This window comes from Phoca vitulina, unplaced genomic scaffold (genome assembly GCF_004348235.1).
Source record: "Phoca vitulina isolate PV1807 unplaced genomic scaffold, GSC_HSeal_1.0 scaffold675, whole genome shotgun sequence".
NCBI classification, from domain to species: Eukaryota; Metazoa; Chordata; class Mammalia; order Carnivora; family Phocidae; genus Phoca; species Phoca vitulina.
This window is the reverse complement of record NW_022590362.1, coordinates 1-15856: the sequence shown is the minus strand read 5'-3', so window position 1 is coordinate 15856 and position 15856 is coordinate 1. Positions and strand designations below refer to the sequence as shown.

General features: G+C 46.0%; 1 non-coding gene across 1 annotated transcript; it reads right to left on the bottom strand.

Moving 5' to 3' along the window:
- Positions 1-2065: 2065 nt before the first annotated feature.
- Positions 2066-2147, bottom strand: TRNAS-GCU. Its single transcript has one exon. It is a non-coding gene; the product is annotated as a tRNA-Ser (tRNA).
- Positions 2148-15856: the final 13709 nt, after the last annotated feature.

Genomic DNA, 15856 nt, shown 5'->3' with positions numbered 1-15856 from the left:
TTATATCATGTCCACACTTCAATAACCTTAATAAGCTACTGACGTTATGATGTTATCGTGGAATTCTTTTAAAAGCTTATTTTCCTCACAGTACTGTGGGTGCCTGGAGGCTCCGGAGCGGAGCATTTCATAGGCTTGGAGTCTTCCCAGACCTGTGTAGAGCGGAGGAGGCTGAGAGTGTTGACCAGCCCTCCAAGGACAAGCCTGTGCGTCCCGAGGGGGGACACCGAGGTCGCAGCGGGGAAGGAGCTCGGGCCCAGGTCGGGGGGTGTCTGTGTTGCACGTGTTCCTCTTGCACGTTCCTCTGGAGCTCCGGAGCATCCTACCTCCATCCCTTCCCTCCCCGCTCCCACGAGTTTAAAGAAGACAACCTGGTCTTTCCTTGGAAACTGTCCCTTGCGACCCGCCCCAGCACCGCCCCCGTCCCTCGCCAACCCCCCTAACACTTTCAGTGACCGGTTTTGGATGTAACCCCCAAACCAGCCTCTGAGACTGACGAGGGCAGGAGCACTTAGTTCACCCGTCATCGCCAGGCAATCCTCTGCCTTCAAGGAGTATTTCCTGAAGACATGGGAATAACTGCATGAGTCCAAGTGTATGTCATCCCGGATGGGTAAGTAATGTCAGAGAATATTCTCCAGTTACTCTTTGGGACGAGCATCAAAGAATGTAGGGAGAAATGACAAGGATAAGAATCACTTGTATGAGGTTGAGGGCAGAAGGACGAACACTGAGGAGAAACTGGGAAAGGCATGTTGCGGGCGGGGGGAACCACCACCTCCAGGTGTAAAAACACACGGCCTTATTGCATCACCAGAAAATTACAACCTGTATGTTATTTTCACTAAAAGGGTCACCATACAATGGAGTACCTTTGTTTGAGAGGGAAGTATTTTCCTTGTATTGGTTTTCCACAGACCGCTCGATTCTGTGAAGCCAAGTGTTTGGGCAAAGACTCCTACTTTCAGATTTTCTTTCCCATTAATGCAGTTTCATTTTCTCTCCATTATAAATAGCCCCAAACTCTGAATATATTCCCAGGCGGGCCTATGAGGTTTTCGGTGGTTTTGTACTAGGTTATGTGGAAGAGGTGCTGCCGAGTTTGTTTGCTGAAGATGGAGAGGAATGGGAGAAAGCAGGCAGAGAGCGCTGGGCCAGCCCCTAGAGGGCAGTACTGAAGCTCTCAGATGAGTGAGACTCTTTTTATGGTATTATTTCCAATTTCCAATGTGGTTTTAAGTTGCTATAATAAAATGTCTTCGCTTTTTTTTAAAGAAGATTTTGGGAAAATATTTTTACTAGATTATCTTAAAGATAATAGCTTTTAAACAGAAGGCAATGTAATTGCAAGAACTACTTGAAAGTTGAGAAAAATTGCCAATCATGCTCCTAAATGGGTAGATCTCAAACATCTGTCCATCTAAAACCTATATTCTATTGTTATATAAATATAAAACACGAAAAGAATTGTGAAACGAAATTTCCACTGTCCCAGAGAATCTCGCTTACTCGGGTGTTAGTGGTAACATTGTAAAATGAAACAATTTGGAAACTGGTCAATCTGGTCGATGGCTAAAAAGATTCATAGAGTTCAGGCCTTTGACCAAGTAATTCTCCTAATTATGAATTGCTTAAAAACAAAAGCCCTTCAAGGAGTATGCTAAATATCAAGAGAATAGATTTGGTTGGGTAAAATTGAGGACTAATCTGCCAAATCTGCTCTCAAAAACTAATGTCCCCAAAGCAGGAATACTCCCTTAAGGAAGGAAGGGGTGAACTGCAGAGGTCATATGGTCAGTAAAGATGAAGGTAACCTTCTCCAGGTGAAACTCAGCACACGGAACAGATCTTTCTTTCTTTCTTTTTAATTTATTGATTGAAGTCATCTCTACCCCAAAGTGGGTCTGGCAGCCCTGACTCCCAGACCAAGAGCCACATGCCCTATCCCCCGAGCCAGCCAGCCGCGGCCTGAACAGACCCCTGAAGGGCGCCTATCCCCAACTGGAAATGCCAGGAGCAGACTTTTGAAAACATTCGTGAATCTCTCACACCAAAAGCACAGAGCCGACGAAGGTGGGACTTGAACCCACGCGTGCAGAGCACAATGGATTAGCAGTCCATCGCCTTAACCACTCGGCCACTTCGTCTCCACACTCCGGCCCCTGGGGTACTGAATTCCAGAGCTTACTCGGGAGCTCCGGCGCCTTGGATGGAAGGACCAGGAGAGGCTCGGGGACGTCCGCGGGACATGGGGGTGGCCGGCTTCTACACGAGTGGACCAAGGACTGGCCTGGGAGCCTCGCGATGGGAAAAGGCGGGGTCCGCTCTCCCAGGACCCAGGACAGGGGTCGAGCGGCGACCGCAGCACCTTGCCGGGGGGTCGGGGCTGCCTCGCGCGGGCGGCCGGGCCCCCCGGGGGCGCATGCGCGCAGGCGGTGGGCGTGGCCCGGCGGCGTGGGAACCTGTGGGCGGTGAGCACCTGCGCGCCGGGGGCGCCCACCTGAGCCCACCTGAGCCCGCCGCGGGCAGGGGCTGCCACGGCCGGTGCCCCCGGAGCCGACGTCGGGGGCCCTGGCGAGTCGGGACTGGGGGTTCATGGGAACCGAGACAGTGTGGGCGGTTAGACGGCGGGGCCGCGTGGGGCCGCGCCCCGTTCCTACTCCGTGTCCTTACCGCCTGGACGCGGCGGGGTGACACTGCGCAGGGAGGGGCCCTTCGCTCGTGGGGCTCTTCCCCGCCCCTCCGCCTCCGACGATCCGGGAGTTCAGTGTCCTAATCGTTTCAGATGTAATTTCATGATTCAGCGCTTCCACCGGACACCCAGGGTTCATCACAGGTGCCCTCCTAACCCCCAGCCCCCAAGTCCCCATCCCCCGCCCGCCTCCCCTCTGCTGACCATCAGTGTGTTCTCCAGAGTTACGAGTCTGTTTCTTGGTTTTCCTCTCCTCCCCGCCCCCCCGCCACTGTTTGTTTGTTTTGTTTCCTAAGCTCCACATATGCGTGAGGTCATATGGTATTTGTCTTTCTCTGACTGACTGATTTCGCTCAGCATTCTACTCTAGCTCCACCCAGGTGGTTGAAAACCGCAAGAGTTCATTCTTTCTTACGCTGAGTAGTATTCCGTCCTATGCGTACATACACCGTTTCTTTATCCATTCACCCGTCCATGGGTACCTGGGCTCTTACCGTAGTTGGGCTATTGCAAATAATGCAGCTCTGAACATCAGGGTGCACGGACCCCTGCAGATCAATATTGTATCCTTTGGGTAAATACCTACTAGTGCAGTTGCTGGATTGCTCAAGACTAACCTTCAGAAAAGAGAACTGCCCTGTGAAGGTTAGTCTTGAGCAAGTTTTCTAGAGGTGACCGACAGAGAGAGCGAGACAGAGAGAGGGTGTCCCAGACGGAGGAAGGGCCTGAGCAAAGGCAGCGAGGCTCGCAGGACCTAGAGGAATGGTGAGGAGTCCCCGAGAGTTCACGCTCTTGAGCCACAGCTCCTCAGGTCCAGTATTTGCCTCAGGGACTGTTCGATGTTATTTTTAAGAAGTTTTTTGTTTGTTTGTTTGTTTTTTTAATTTAGAGATTGTTTCAAACAGAGACAAGTTTGGAGGATAAATATAGCACCACGTTTAACCTTGTGTATGGTGTGAAGAATGGATCTAATTTTAATTTTTCCAAATAGCTATATAATTGATCCAAAAGCCTTTATTAAAATCTTTTTCTCAGGGATTTCAGATACCACTTTTATCTTACAGTAGACTTGCATAGGTAGTTGTATCTATTTGTGAAATTTCTGTTCGGCCCACTGTCTGTCTGCCTACTCATGCACCAGTAACACACTGTTGATTATAGAGGTTTCGTTGTATATTTTAACGAGGGGGCCAGTGTCCCTTAAAGGTTTTCTCTTTGGTATTTTCCTAGATATTCCTGTATGTTTACTTTTCCATATTAACTTAATGATAAACTTTTCTAGCTGCGTGGGTATGCTCACTGGACATTTTTATTGGGACCACATTAAATTTGTAAATAGCTTAGGGACTCTTTCCTCCATCAGTCCATGCTGCCATAATGATGCACATGAATGTCCTGACAGATGTTCTCAAGAGCATTAACAGTGCCGAGAAGAGAGGCAAACACCACGTTCTTATTAGGACAATGCCCCAAGTCATCGTCTGGTTTCTCGCTGTGATGATGAAACATGGTTACATGGCAAATATGAAATCACTGATGATCACGGAGCTGAGAAAATTGTTGTGAACCTCATGGGCAGGTTAAACAAGTGTGGAGTGATCAGCTCTAGATTTGATGTACAACTCAAAGGTCTAGAAAAATGGCAGAATAATCGGCTCCCGACCCACCAGTTTGGTTCCATTGTACTGATAACCTCAGCTGGCATCATGGACCATGAAGAAGCAAGATGAAAACAAACAGGAGGCAAATTCCTGGGATTCTTTTTCTAGGGATGTAATACTTACATGCAAATAAAATGCCTCAATGGACAGATAAAATAAACTAAAATAAATAACTTAGGGAGACCCAAGGTCTTGATGATGTTGTGCCATCCTAATCAAGAATGAGGGTTGTCTTTCCATTTGTTTAAGACTATTCTATGCCTTTCAGTGGTGTTTTAAGTTTATTGCTAAGATTTTGTGTTTTTATAAGTGAGGTTTCCTAATGCATTATATCTCCTAACCAGTAATTATTTGGGTATAAAAATGCTATATTTTTAAAAATTTTTAAAGATTTATTTATTTATTTGAGAGAGAGAGAGCAAGCAGGGGGAGGGACAGAGGGAGAGAAGCTTTCAAGCAGACCTGGCACTGAGCTCAGAGCCTGATGTGGGGCAGGATCCCACCACCCATGAGATCACGACCTGAGCTGAAACCAAGAGTCAGATGCTTAACCAACTGAGCACCCCCAGTGCCCCAGAAATGCTGTTGTTTTTACTTGTTATTTTTATATTATCTTGCTAAATTGTATTATGGTTTGAATTAGTTTTATCCTTGATTCTCTAGGGCAGCACTGCCTAATGGAAATTTCCTTGACAGAAATAGCCTATGTCTCTGCTGTCCAGTATGGTAGCCGCCAGCTACCTGTGGCTATGAAACACTTGAAATGTATGACGAGGGAACTGAATTTGTACTTTTTTGATGAGTTAATTAAATTTAAGTAGCCAAGTATAGCTAGTGCCTTCTCTTTTAGACAGTGCACCTTTAGAGCTTTCCCAGTATACATGTCACCTGTAAATATAGTTGTCTGTGTTCTTTTCCAGTTCTTACACCTGAAATTGCTGTCTTTAGTCTGTCAGAAAATGTTTTATATGTAGTGAAAATAACAGGCGTCCTGGCATCGTTTCTGCCATTAGTGGAAATGCTTTCAGAGTTTCCTCATTAAGATGGTGGCTTTAGGATTGGATTATACATGTGTTTTATCATGAGAAGGAATAATTAATTCTTTTATATTTTCTCAAGGGTTTTTCGTAAAAATAGGTGAATTTTAGAACTCTTAATTTGGTGTGATAGTAATAGCTGTCCTAATACTGAATCATCCTTCAATTTCTAGTATAGACCCTGCTTGTTCATGGTGGGTTAATACCGGATAACATTTTATTTTCTTAATATTGGCTAACATTTTACTTCAGATTTTGCATTGGTTTTCAGAGCATGTTGGTCTGAAATTTTCTTTTGGTGGGTATGCTAACTTTGTCAGGTTTGGGCATTAATATTATACCCGGTCATTAAAAGAACTTGGAAGTTTTCTCTCATTTCCTATCAATTGAAACAAGCTACATAGTATTGGGACTGTTTGTACCCCCACAGTTTTGTGGAATGCCCTAGTGAAACCATCTGAGGTGTTTTGTTTTGTTTTGTTTCCTTTGTTTGGTGTGGTATTTTCTTGATTACTTGTCCTCTTCTATGGAAGCTGGGATTGCCATCTTCAAAAGGCATTTTTTTGAAGATCTCCCAGACTTCTGTATGTGAACCAGTGTTTGGAAAGAAATATGTTTTTCAGAAACTGTTTGTTTTGCAGTGAGAGTCGCCCCCAGAATATCTAGTGGATCATATTGCTCCTCTCTGTCTCCTCCTTCCACTCTCTACTCTGAAACTAGAAGATGTAGGTTGAAATTATGGCTGTCCCTTGTCCTTTGTTGCTTGTCCAGTTGGTACGTTAGCCATAGGACAGAGTCTGGCTCTTGGGGAGAAAACCGACATTTCTCAGAGTGTATGTTTCCCAGTGAGGACTGTCCCGTTTCGAAAGTCCTATCACCGACTACTTCCAAAAGGAAATTAGGAAAGTGAAAAGACCCGAGTTATGAACTATTCCAATTTACAGTGTACTCAGTTGATGATCTAGTGTTTACAACTGGATCCCTAGGTTATAAAGATATCTGAGCCAAACAATTTGTAGTCTCCAAGGCACTTGGCTATCAGTAATCAGTAAATACTTACCATCTGTTTCCTTTCGAGACAAGCAAGGTTATTTTTCTCTTCTTCATTTGTGTACCTACCAATTACAGCAGATGTTAGTCTCAGTAAAATCATGAGATTTCCTCCTGAGTCGCTGCCAAACGGTGCACCTCCGGGTGGCTCTCCAGGCTGCCTTCGGGTCACCGCTCTCCCCGGCCAGCATGCCCTGATCTTTAGGCCAGTGGGCCGATGCAGCGCCTTACGTAGAGGTGGGGAGAGGCACAGTGATCTAGAAGCACACACACTATTTCTCCAGCACTGTGTGTGGAGTGAGTCTAACAATGGTGTCGGCCTGCCAGAGTCCAACTAGGAGGCAGAAACTACACCAGTTCTCCGCACAGGGTGACTTTAATATCGGGAATTGTTCCGTCCTGACAAGTTTGTTAACATGGCAACTCTGAGTATAAGAGACTCCGGGAAGCAGCCACCAGCCCTAGGGCTGCGGGAACAGAGAAAGAGGCTGGGATTACTGATGCAGAAACAGGGCCCGGGAACCGCGCCGCCGAAACGGAGGGGCGAGCGCCGGTGTCTCCGATCGCGGAGACGGGACCCAGGACTCGGGACCGGACGTCTGCTGAGGAGCAGTGAGAGCTGAGGTCCCGCGGGGCAAGGACGCCAGCACTCCTGCCAGGGCTGGGCCGACTGGGAAGAGGTGCGGCCCCAGCAGGAGGGAGGGGCTGCTCCAGGCTCAGCGGCAGGTGCCCCGCGCGCACCTTCCTCCCCTCGCCCTTTCCAGGTCCCCGGGGCCGGGGCTGCCCTCAGTCTTCTGGGGGTATCCCGTCGCCTTCCCAAAGCTGAGCTTTAGTGTTCTACGCTGCAGGAGGTTACCCACGGCAGATTCACGAGGCGAAGGAAGAGCAGAGAAAAATCATTTCTTCTGTCCGCTCTTGCGAGCGCGGTGGGCGTGGAGAGCTCTGTGGGTCCTGGATCCCTGCGCCCCTGGGGTCTCATCTCCATCTGGGGCTCAGTGCGTGCAGGAGAGACGCGCCCCCCAGCACGTTGGGTGCTGGGGAGCAGGGGGTTCGGAGGCGGCTTGGTGTGGTCTCCAGTCTCAGGCGCGGGAGGCCAGCAGGTCGCAGCCCTCTGCTCTGTCGCCGCAGTTCCCGAGCCTGCTCTTACTTAGCCCGCCTTCAGGTGCCTTTTCCTCAACGCGGAGGAAGGTGGGTATTGTGGCCGCAGACAGGGCTCTCTCTGCCCTGGCCCTGGCCTCGCTGCTCTCCATCCCTAGGACGCGAGGACCTTATCCGGGCTGTTCCACCTCTGCCGCCGGGCACCCTCCCCACACTCCAAACCTCTGCCCTGTGACTTGTCATCCATCAGGTCCCAGGCGACCTAATTCCTGCATGAGGAGCCCCGAATCCCCTTCCAGATACTTGCAAGTCCAGGGATGAAGGTGTTTGACCCTCAGCGACTGCAGATTACTCAACCGCTTCTTGGGATGGGACCTCTTGAGCCCTTGAGTTGTGGGCAAGGTCAAGCCCAGGCGGGATGCAGCCCTGCCTACACCCCTGAGAACTCCAAGTAGTACCCCCAGTTTAACCCAGCTTTGGGAAACCACCTGGGAGCCCCCTAGAGTAAAATTAACAGACACTATTGTAGTAGTTTCAGGTGTACGACGCCCTGAGTCAACAATTCTATGCATTACTCAGTGCTGACCACGATTCTTCATAATCGTTTTGCTGGTGGAGGGTCTTGCTTTGATGCTGATGGCCGCGGACTAATCAGGGTGGTGGCTGCTCAAGACTGGGTGGCTGTGGCAATTCCTTAAAATAAGACCACAATGAAGTTTGCCCTATCTTCTTCTCACAAATGATTTCTCTGCAGCGTGGGACGCTGTTTGATAGCATTTTACCCACAGCAGAACTTCTTTCAGAATTGGAGTCAATCCTTGCAAACCCTGCCACTGCCTCATCAACTAAATTACTGTAATATTCTGAATCCCTTGTTGTCATGTCAACAGTCTTCACAGCATCTTCTCCTGGAGTAGGTTCCAGCTTACTCTCTTTGACGCATCCATCAGAAGCAACTCCTCGTCTGTCACAGTTCGATCATTGCAGGCACGCAGTCACGGGTGCAGGCTCCACTTCTAATTCTACTCTTCTCGCCGTTTCCACCACCACTGAAGTCTTGAAGCCCTCGAGGTCATCCATCAGTTGGAATTAAGTTCTTCCAAACTTCGGTGAACGTCAGTATTTTGACCTCTTCCCACGGAACTCAAATGCTCTGAATGGCTTCTAGAATGGTGGATCTTTTCCAGAAGCTTTTCATTTACTTTGCCCAGAGCCATCAGAGGAATCACGATCTATGGCAGCTCTAGACTTACAAAATGTATTTCCAAAATAATAGGACTTGAAATCAGACTTACTCCTTGATCCATGGGCTGCAGAAGGATGTTGTGTCAGCAGGCGTGAAAACTACCTTGATCTCGTACATGTCCATCAGAGCTCTTGGGTGACCAGGTGCATTGTCAATGAGCAGTCATATTTTGAACGGATATTTTTTTCTGAGCAGTAGGTCTCAACAGTGGGCTTAAAATATTCAGTAAAGCATGTTGAAAATGTGCTGTTATGCAGGCTTTGTTCCACTTATAAAGCACAGACAGGTAGATTTAGCATAATTTTTAAGGGCCCTAGAATTCTCAGAACTGTAAATGAGCCCTGGCTTCAACTTAAAGTCACTGACTGCATTAGCCTCCAACGAGAGAGTCAGCCTGCGCTTAGAAGCATTAAGCCTAGGTGCTGACTTCTCCTCTCTAGGTAGGAAAGTCCTAAATGGCATCTTCTTCCCAGAGAAGGCTGTTTGATCTACTTTGAAAATCTGTTGTGTAGTGTAGCCACCTTCATTCATTCTCTCGGCTAGACCTTCTGGACCACCTGCTGCAGCTTCTCCATCAGCACCTGCTGGTTCACCTTGCACTTGTATGTTTGGAGACAGCTTCTTTCCTTAACCCAATAAACCAACTGCTGCTGGTTCAATCTTCTCTTCTGCGGCTTCCTCATCTTTCTCAGCCTTCATAGAGTTGAAGACAGTGGGCGTCTTGCTCTGGATGAGGCTTTGGCTGAAGGGAATATTGTGACTGGTTTGATCTTCTATCCAGACCACTGAGACTTTCTCTGTATGAGCAATGGGGCTGTTTCACTTTCTTATCATCCGGTGTTTGCTGGAGTAGCACTTTTCATTTCCTTCGAGAACGTTTCCTTCTCATTCACAGCTTGGCCAACAGTTTGGCACAGGAGGCCAGTCGTTAGGCCTATCTTGGCTTTAGACATGCCTTCCTCACTAAGCTACACCATCTCTAGTTTTCTATTTAAATGAGGCATGTGTAACTCTCAGAACACTTGATCACTCGGAAGCCAGTGTAGGGTTATTAACTGGCCTAATTTCAAATGGTTTTGTCTCGGGGAAGAGGAAGACTGCAGGAGAAAAAAAGAGATGGGGGAAAGGCCAGTCGATGGACAATCAGAACACACACATGTATTGATTAAGTTCACCATCTTATATGGGTGCAGTTCCTGGCACCCCAAAAGAATTATAGTGGTAACATCACTGATTGCAGATCACCATAATAAATATAATAGTATTGCAAAAGTTTAAAGTGTTGTGGGAATTGCCAGTACGTGACACAGAGACACAGGTGAGCAAATGCTGTTGGAAAAATGGCGCCAGCACACCTGCTGTGCAGAGGGTTGCCACGGATCTGCAATTTACAAGAAATGCAGTATCTGTGAAATGCCACAAAGTGAAGAAAGAAAACAAGCTGTGCCTGCAGATAGGACAGCTCCATAATATTGTCATCTAACCAGAATACCTGCTGAATGTCAAGCACATGTAGTTGTTTTTAGTTACCCCTCTTTCTTATATCATCAATAGATCATATTTGTTTGGACTAGAGAAGATCTTGAAATTCGAAGATAGTTTAGCTGTGAAAGACATCTTAAGCTCATTTTTATTCTCAATCTGGCGAGCAAAAAGGACGACAGGAGAAAAAGATAAAACGATAAAGCTTGACAATCTATCAACAAGACATACTTTCGGGGAATTTTCGAATATAGTACAAAGAAGCAGTAATGAGTTTTACCTTGTGTTTTTAGTAAGAAGCTTTTGATAAAAATCATTTGAGACTATGTCAAAACCTAGAGAGTTAAAAAGAAACTTTAGTAATGAAAAAGAGCTTTTGTTTTCTGGGCAGAAAAATCATTTGTCAATTTCCTTTTTAAAATTTATTTATTTATTTTATTTAAATTCAATTAGCCAACATATACTAGTATATCATTAGTTTTTGGTGTAGTGTTCAATGATGTATTAGTTGTGTATAACACCCGGTGCTCATCACATCACCTGCCCTCTTAATACCCATCACCCAGTTACCCCATCCCCCAACCCACCTCCCCTTTTGCAACCCTCAGTTTGTTTCCCAGAGTCAAGAGTCTGTCATGGTTTGTCTCCCTCTCTGATTTCTTCCCATTTAAGTTTTCCCTCCCTGACCCTATGATCCTCTGCTCTATTTCTTATCTTCCACATATGAGTGAAACCATATGATAACTGTCTTTCTCTGATTGACTTATTTCACTTAGCGTAATAACTCTAGTCCCATCCATGTTGATGCAAATGGTAGGTATTCATCCTTTCTGATGGCTGAGTAATATTCCATTGTATATATGAACCACCTCTTCTTTATCCATTCATCTATTGAAGGACATCTCGGCTTCTTCCACAGGTTGGTTATTGAAAATATAAAGGACCTACTATAAGCAATAATAGACACACTAGCAGATTCCAATCCCTGTTATAAATCTATAGTAATAAAGCAGTATACGTTTGTTCCAAGAATAGGTAAACTGATCAATGGAACAAGATACTGAATCCAGACTACATATTTATAATAATCTGACTTATGACTGGGGCAACACCTCAGTGCAGTGGGTAAATATTGGTCTTAAGTGAATTATGTTGGGTCTGTGAAATACCCACATGGAAAAATGCACCTGACTCTCTAACCTACATAATACAATCAGAGATGGATTGAAGACTTTAATTAAGCTAAGTAATAAAGCTTTTGGAAGAAAATATAAGAGAATGTCTTTATGACTACAGAGTAGACAAAGACTTTTTAACCAACTCAGGATGCCAAACAAACTAAGCATAAAAGAAGAATTATAGGGACGCCTCAGTGGCTCAGTCAGTTAAGCGTCTGCCTTTGGCTCAAGTCATGATCCCAGGGTCCTGGGATCGAGTCCCTCATCAGGGAGCCTGCTTCTCCCTCTGCCTGCCACTTCCCCTGCTTGTCCTCTCTCCCTGATAGATAAATATATAAATGAATATTTAAAAAACATTTGAAAAAGAAGAATTATAATTTGGACAATATTAAAATTAAGAATTTCTATTCGCCAGCATTCATCATTAAGAAACTGAGTAGAGAAACCACAGAGTGCGAGAAGATATGCACAATACACATAACTGACAAAAGACTCATATCTAGAATGTATGCAGACCCTTACACATCAATAAAAAAATTAACCCAATAAAAGTGGGCAGATTGAATAGCCACTTCCACTAAATTATATTCTTTTTCTTTTTCTTTTTTTAGTAGAGTTGACAAACAATGTTACATAGTTTCAGGTGTACAACCTAGTGATTTGACAAGTTGATACATCGTGCTGTGTTCACCATAATGTAGCTACCTTCTGTCCCAGTACCTGGTCATTAGAGTATCGGTGACTGTATTCCTCAGGCTCTGCTTTATGTTCCCATGACTTACTCCCTCCATTACTGGACGCCTCTATTTCCCTCTCCCCTTCTCCCATTTTGCCCAGCCCTCAGCCCCTCCCCTCTGGCAACCAGCAGTTTGTTCTCTGTATTTATAGTTCTGATTCTGCTTTTTGTTTTTTCATTTTTTAAGATTCCGTTTCATACAACATTTGTGTTTCCCAGTCTAACTTATTTCACTGAGCATAATACCCTCTAGGTCCATCCATGTTGTCTCAAATTATATGCCAACAAACAGGACAACCTAGAAGAAATGATCAATCCCTAGAAAACATCCAATCTTCCAAAACTGAACCAGGAGGAGATAAAACTCTGAATAGACCTACTACAAGTAAGGAAGTGAGTACAGATGTACCATTTTCAATTTTGTCACTCATCACAGTATTTTCTTGGAATCTTTTGCAGTTCTGTGGTATCAGTGCTTCTCTGACTGCTCTTTCTGTTGGAGCATATTCCTCTGTCTCCCCATCTTGCTTGACTTTCGGTGTCTGTTTCTGTGGATTAGGTGAAATGGCTACTCTCCTGGAGTGAAGCAGTGGTCTGTGTATGGTGCCCCCATGCAGATGGTGTGTGCTTGCTGACTGCGGCTGGCTGGAGCTGTGGCCCCATGTGCTGCGTTACTCCTTTGTTTGTTTGTTCTTTGTTTTTAAGATTTTACTTATTTATTTGAGAGAGAGAAAGAGAGAGAGAGTGTGCACGTGTGCGACTCGGGGAGGGGCAGGGGGAGAGGGAGACGCAGATTCCCCACTGAGCAGGGAGCCAGGACTCTGGGCTCCATCCCAGGACCCTGAGATCATGACCTGGGCTGATGGCAGATGCTTAACCCACTGAGCCACCCAGGAGCCCCTAGTTCCTCTTTTAAACCCTGGCTTTTTACAGAGAGAGTAAAGAGAAAAAAATTAAAAAGGAAAAAGCAATAGGAAAAGAAAAAAGAAAATATTAAAAGCAGAAAAAAGAGAAGAAAAAAGAATATAAAAAGAGCTAGAACAAGAAAGGACAAAACCAAAAAGACAAAAAGAAAAAAAAACAAGACACATTTTAAAAGTGAAAATAAAATAAAATAAAACTGTAAAAATTAGAACAAAAACCAAAACCCCAAACCAGGGCTTGTTTTCTGAGGCCCAACACCACAGAGTGGCTGGTGGGGGCCTGTGGGCCCTGGGAAAGGGGGGTCAGAAGCTCCCTGTGGCACCTGGACCCACCCCTGTGGCATCCAGACCCTGCTCTGGCCTGGGCTAATAAGGTGGAGCGGGAGAGACTGTTCCTGCTCCTGGGCCCTGTTAAGCCCTGGCTTTGTTTTTCCCCATGTCCCAGTGCAGGCTGGGGCTGATCTGGGCTTGTGGACCCTGGGCTCCCTGAGGTCCCAAGCTCACCGGGATGACTGCACCCACCCGTTTTGCTGTCCAGGCCCTGCTCCCAAGGTGGGGTGGGAATATAAACTTCCAAGGTGGGGTGGGAATATAAACCCTGTAGTCTGTGGTCCTTGGCCTGGAGCGCTTTCCTGCAGCCCCTTGGTCTCTTGGCAAGATTCTAGTGTTGTCTCTTTTCTATGTTCTTTTAAACCAGAGGGGTTTTCTCCTGTGCCCAAGGACAAAGGGATCTGTTCCTGGCCCCTGGGTCCTGTCCCGCCTCCGAGCCATTCTCAGAGTTGGGGGTGGGGTTTCCCTCGGCTACTATGTCTCTGTCTCTCTTGGCCATTCTGTCTCTGGTCCTTCAGAAGCTGCTCAGTCAGCCCTCAGCTCTTCTTCAGGAGGAATCGTTCCATTCATAAGTGTGAGTGGTGGGTTCCTTCCTCGCCATCTTGAACCAGAACTCTCTGTGGGCATTACATTTTCGTGGACACGGGACAATCACAGGATGCCTTTCTTCATGGTGGACATTCTCTAGGGCTCCTGGAAAGTAGAAATACTTGTGCAGTCAGGCTTGAAATTATTACATCTAATTTTGCTCAACCACTCCTGCCTAATGGCTATTATGTCTCATTTGTTCTCTTTCCCAGCTCGGATTGTCTCTAAGCCTGTGGAAACCTTGAACCCTGGCCTCAGAGCAGTGTCTTGACGGACTGAAGTCCCTCTTGCTTCCAGTCCCTGTGCTGGCTCATGGCTCACAGGACACTCACATTCACAACACTTCTGAACTCCAGATGTTCTTGCAACACCTGCTGAGTGACCTACAATGTAATGCAATTCTGACACAGTCTACATGGAGATCGCATCAGATCCCCCAGGGGAAGGGCCCAGCCCCACAAGACTGCCCTCCCCTCTTCTGCCCAACTTCACATGCCAGCCGATTGCAAGTCCAGCTGGTTACCTGGACTTCTGACCTACCAGCTATCCACTGGAGGTACCACGACCCCCTCCTCAGGTCTGACTCATTTGCTAAAGTGGCTCACGGGACTCAGCAAACCTTACGTACAAGAAGGTAAGTTCCTTGTCCTCAGGGAGTGGGCCACTCCCCTACACCACCACAGGTTCACCAACCCAGATGCTCTCCCACCCCACCCCCTTCCGGGTTTTCATGGAGGCTTCATTACTTTACCATGATTGGTTAAATCCTTGGACACTGGTGATTTAATTCAATCTTATGCCCCTTTCCCCTCCCCAGATGTCAGGGGGTACGGATGGAGGAGCCTGACACTTTCAACCCTTTAATCCCTTGGTTGGTTCCCCTGGCAACCAGCCCCCATCCTTAAGATCATTCCAAAAATCACTTCAGTGACATGAGCTCAGGTGTGGTTGAAAAAGACTTATTGGGAATAATGAGACACCTTCATCCCTCTCATCACTTAGGAAATTTCAATGGTCCTTGGAGCACTGTGCCAGGAAAAGGGGGAAAGACCAAATATATATTTCTTATTATAAATCATAATCTCATACTTTCAAATCTATGATCCATCTTGAGTTAATTTTTGTATACCTTATGAGATGTAGGTCCAGGCTTAGTTTCTTCGTATATAAACAGAGTAATAGTAAGTACCTGCGTTGGTAGGATGGTTGTAAGAATCAGGTGAGTTCAGGGGTGCCTGGGTGGCTCAGGTGGTTAAGCATCCCTCTTGAGCTCAGGGTGGTGAGTTCAAGTCCTGCTTTGGGCTCCACACTGGACCTTAAAAAAAAAAAAAAGAATCAAATGAGTTCAATAAATGCAGCATGCTTGGAATAGCGCCTGGAGCATTGTAAACAAAATTAAACTGTGGTTGTTGTTCCTATGTGATTGTTAAGAGGATGGAAATGGTATTTCACCCACTTTGCTAAAGAGGAATATAAACAGACATAGCATTTCCTTGAAAACGGTACATTTTCTCAGATACTACCAGGTTCTAAGGTTTTCTTGACTTGGATTTAAAAGACATTATCAACATCTGTGGTTTCTTCTCTGACACCCTGGGACCCATAAAAAGGAATTAGCTAAAGTGGAAGTAAGGACAAAGAGTGGCTTTTGGTAGGGTACATTTCCCAATCCGGTTAGACTCACCCAGGGTCAGAGAATTCTGAATGATGGTAGACAATCCGCTGAATGTCAGTAGTATTGGGAAAGATCTTCTCAGTAGTGTTATTTATGATCTATTTCCCAATTTAAGGCAGTTTTAAACAGACCCTTTTAGTTTTAAAAACTATTTATAAGG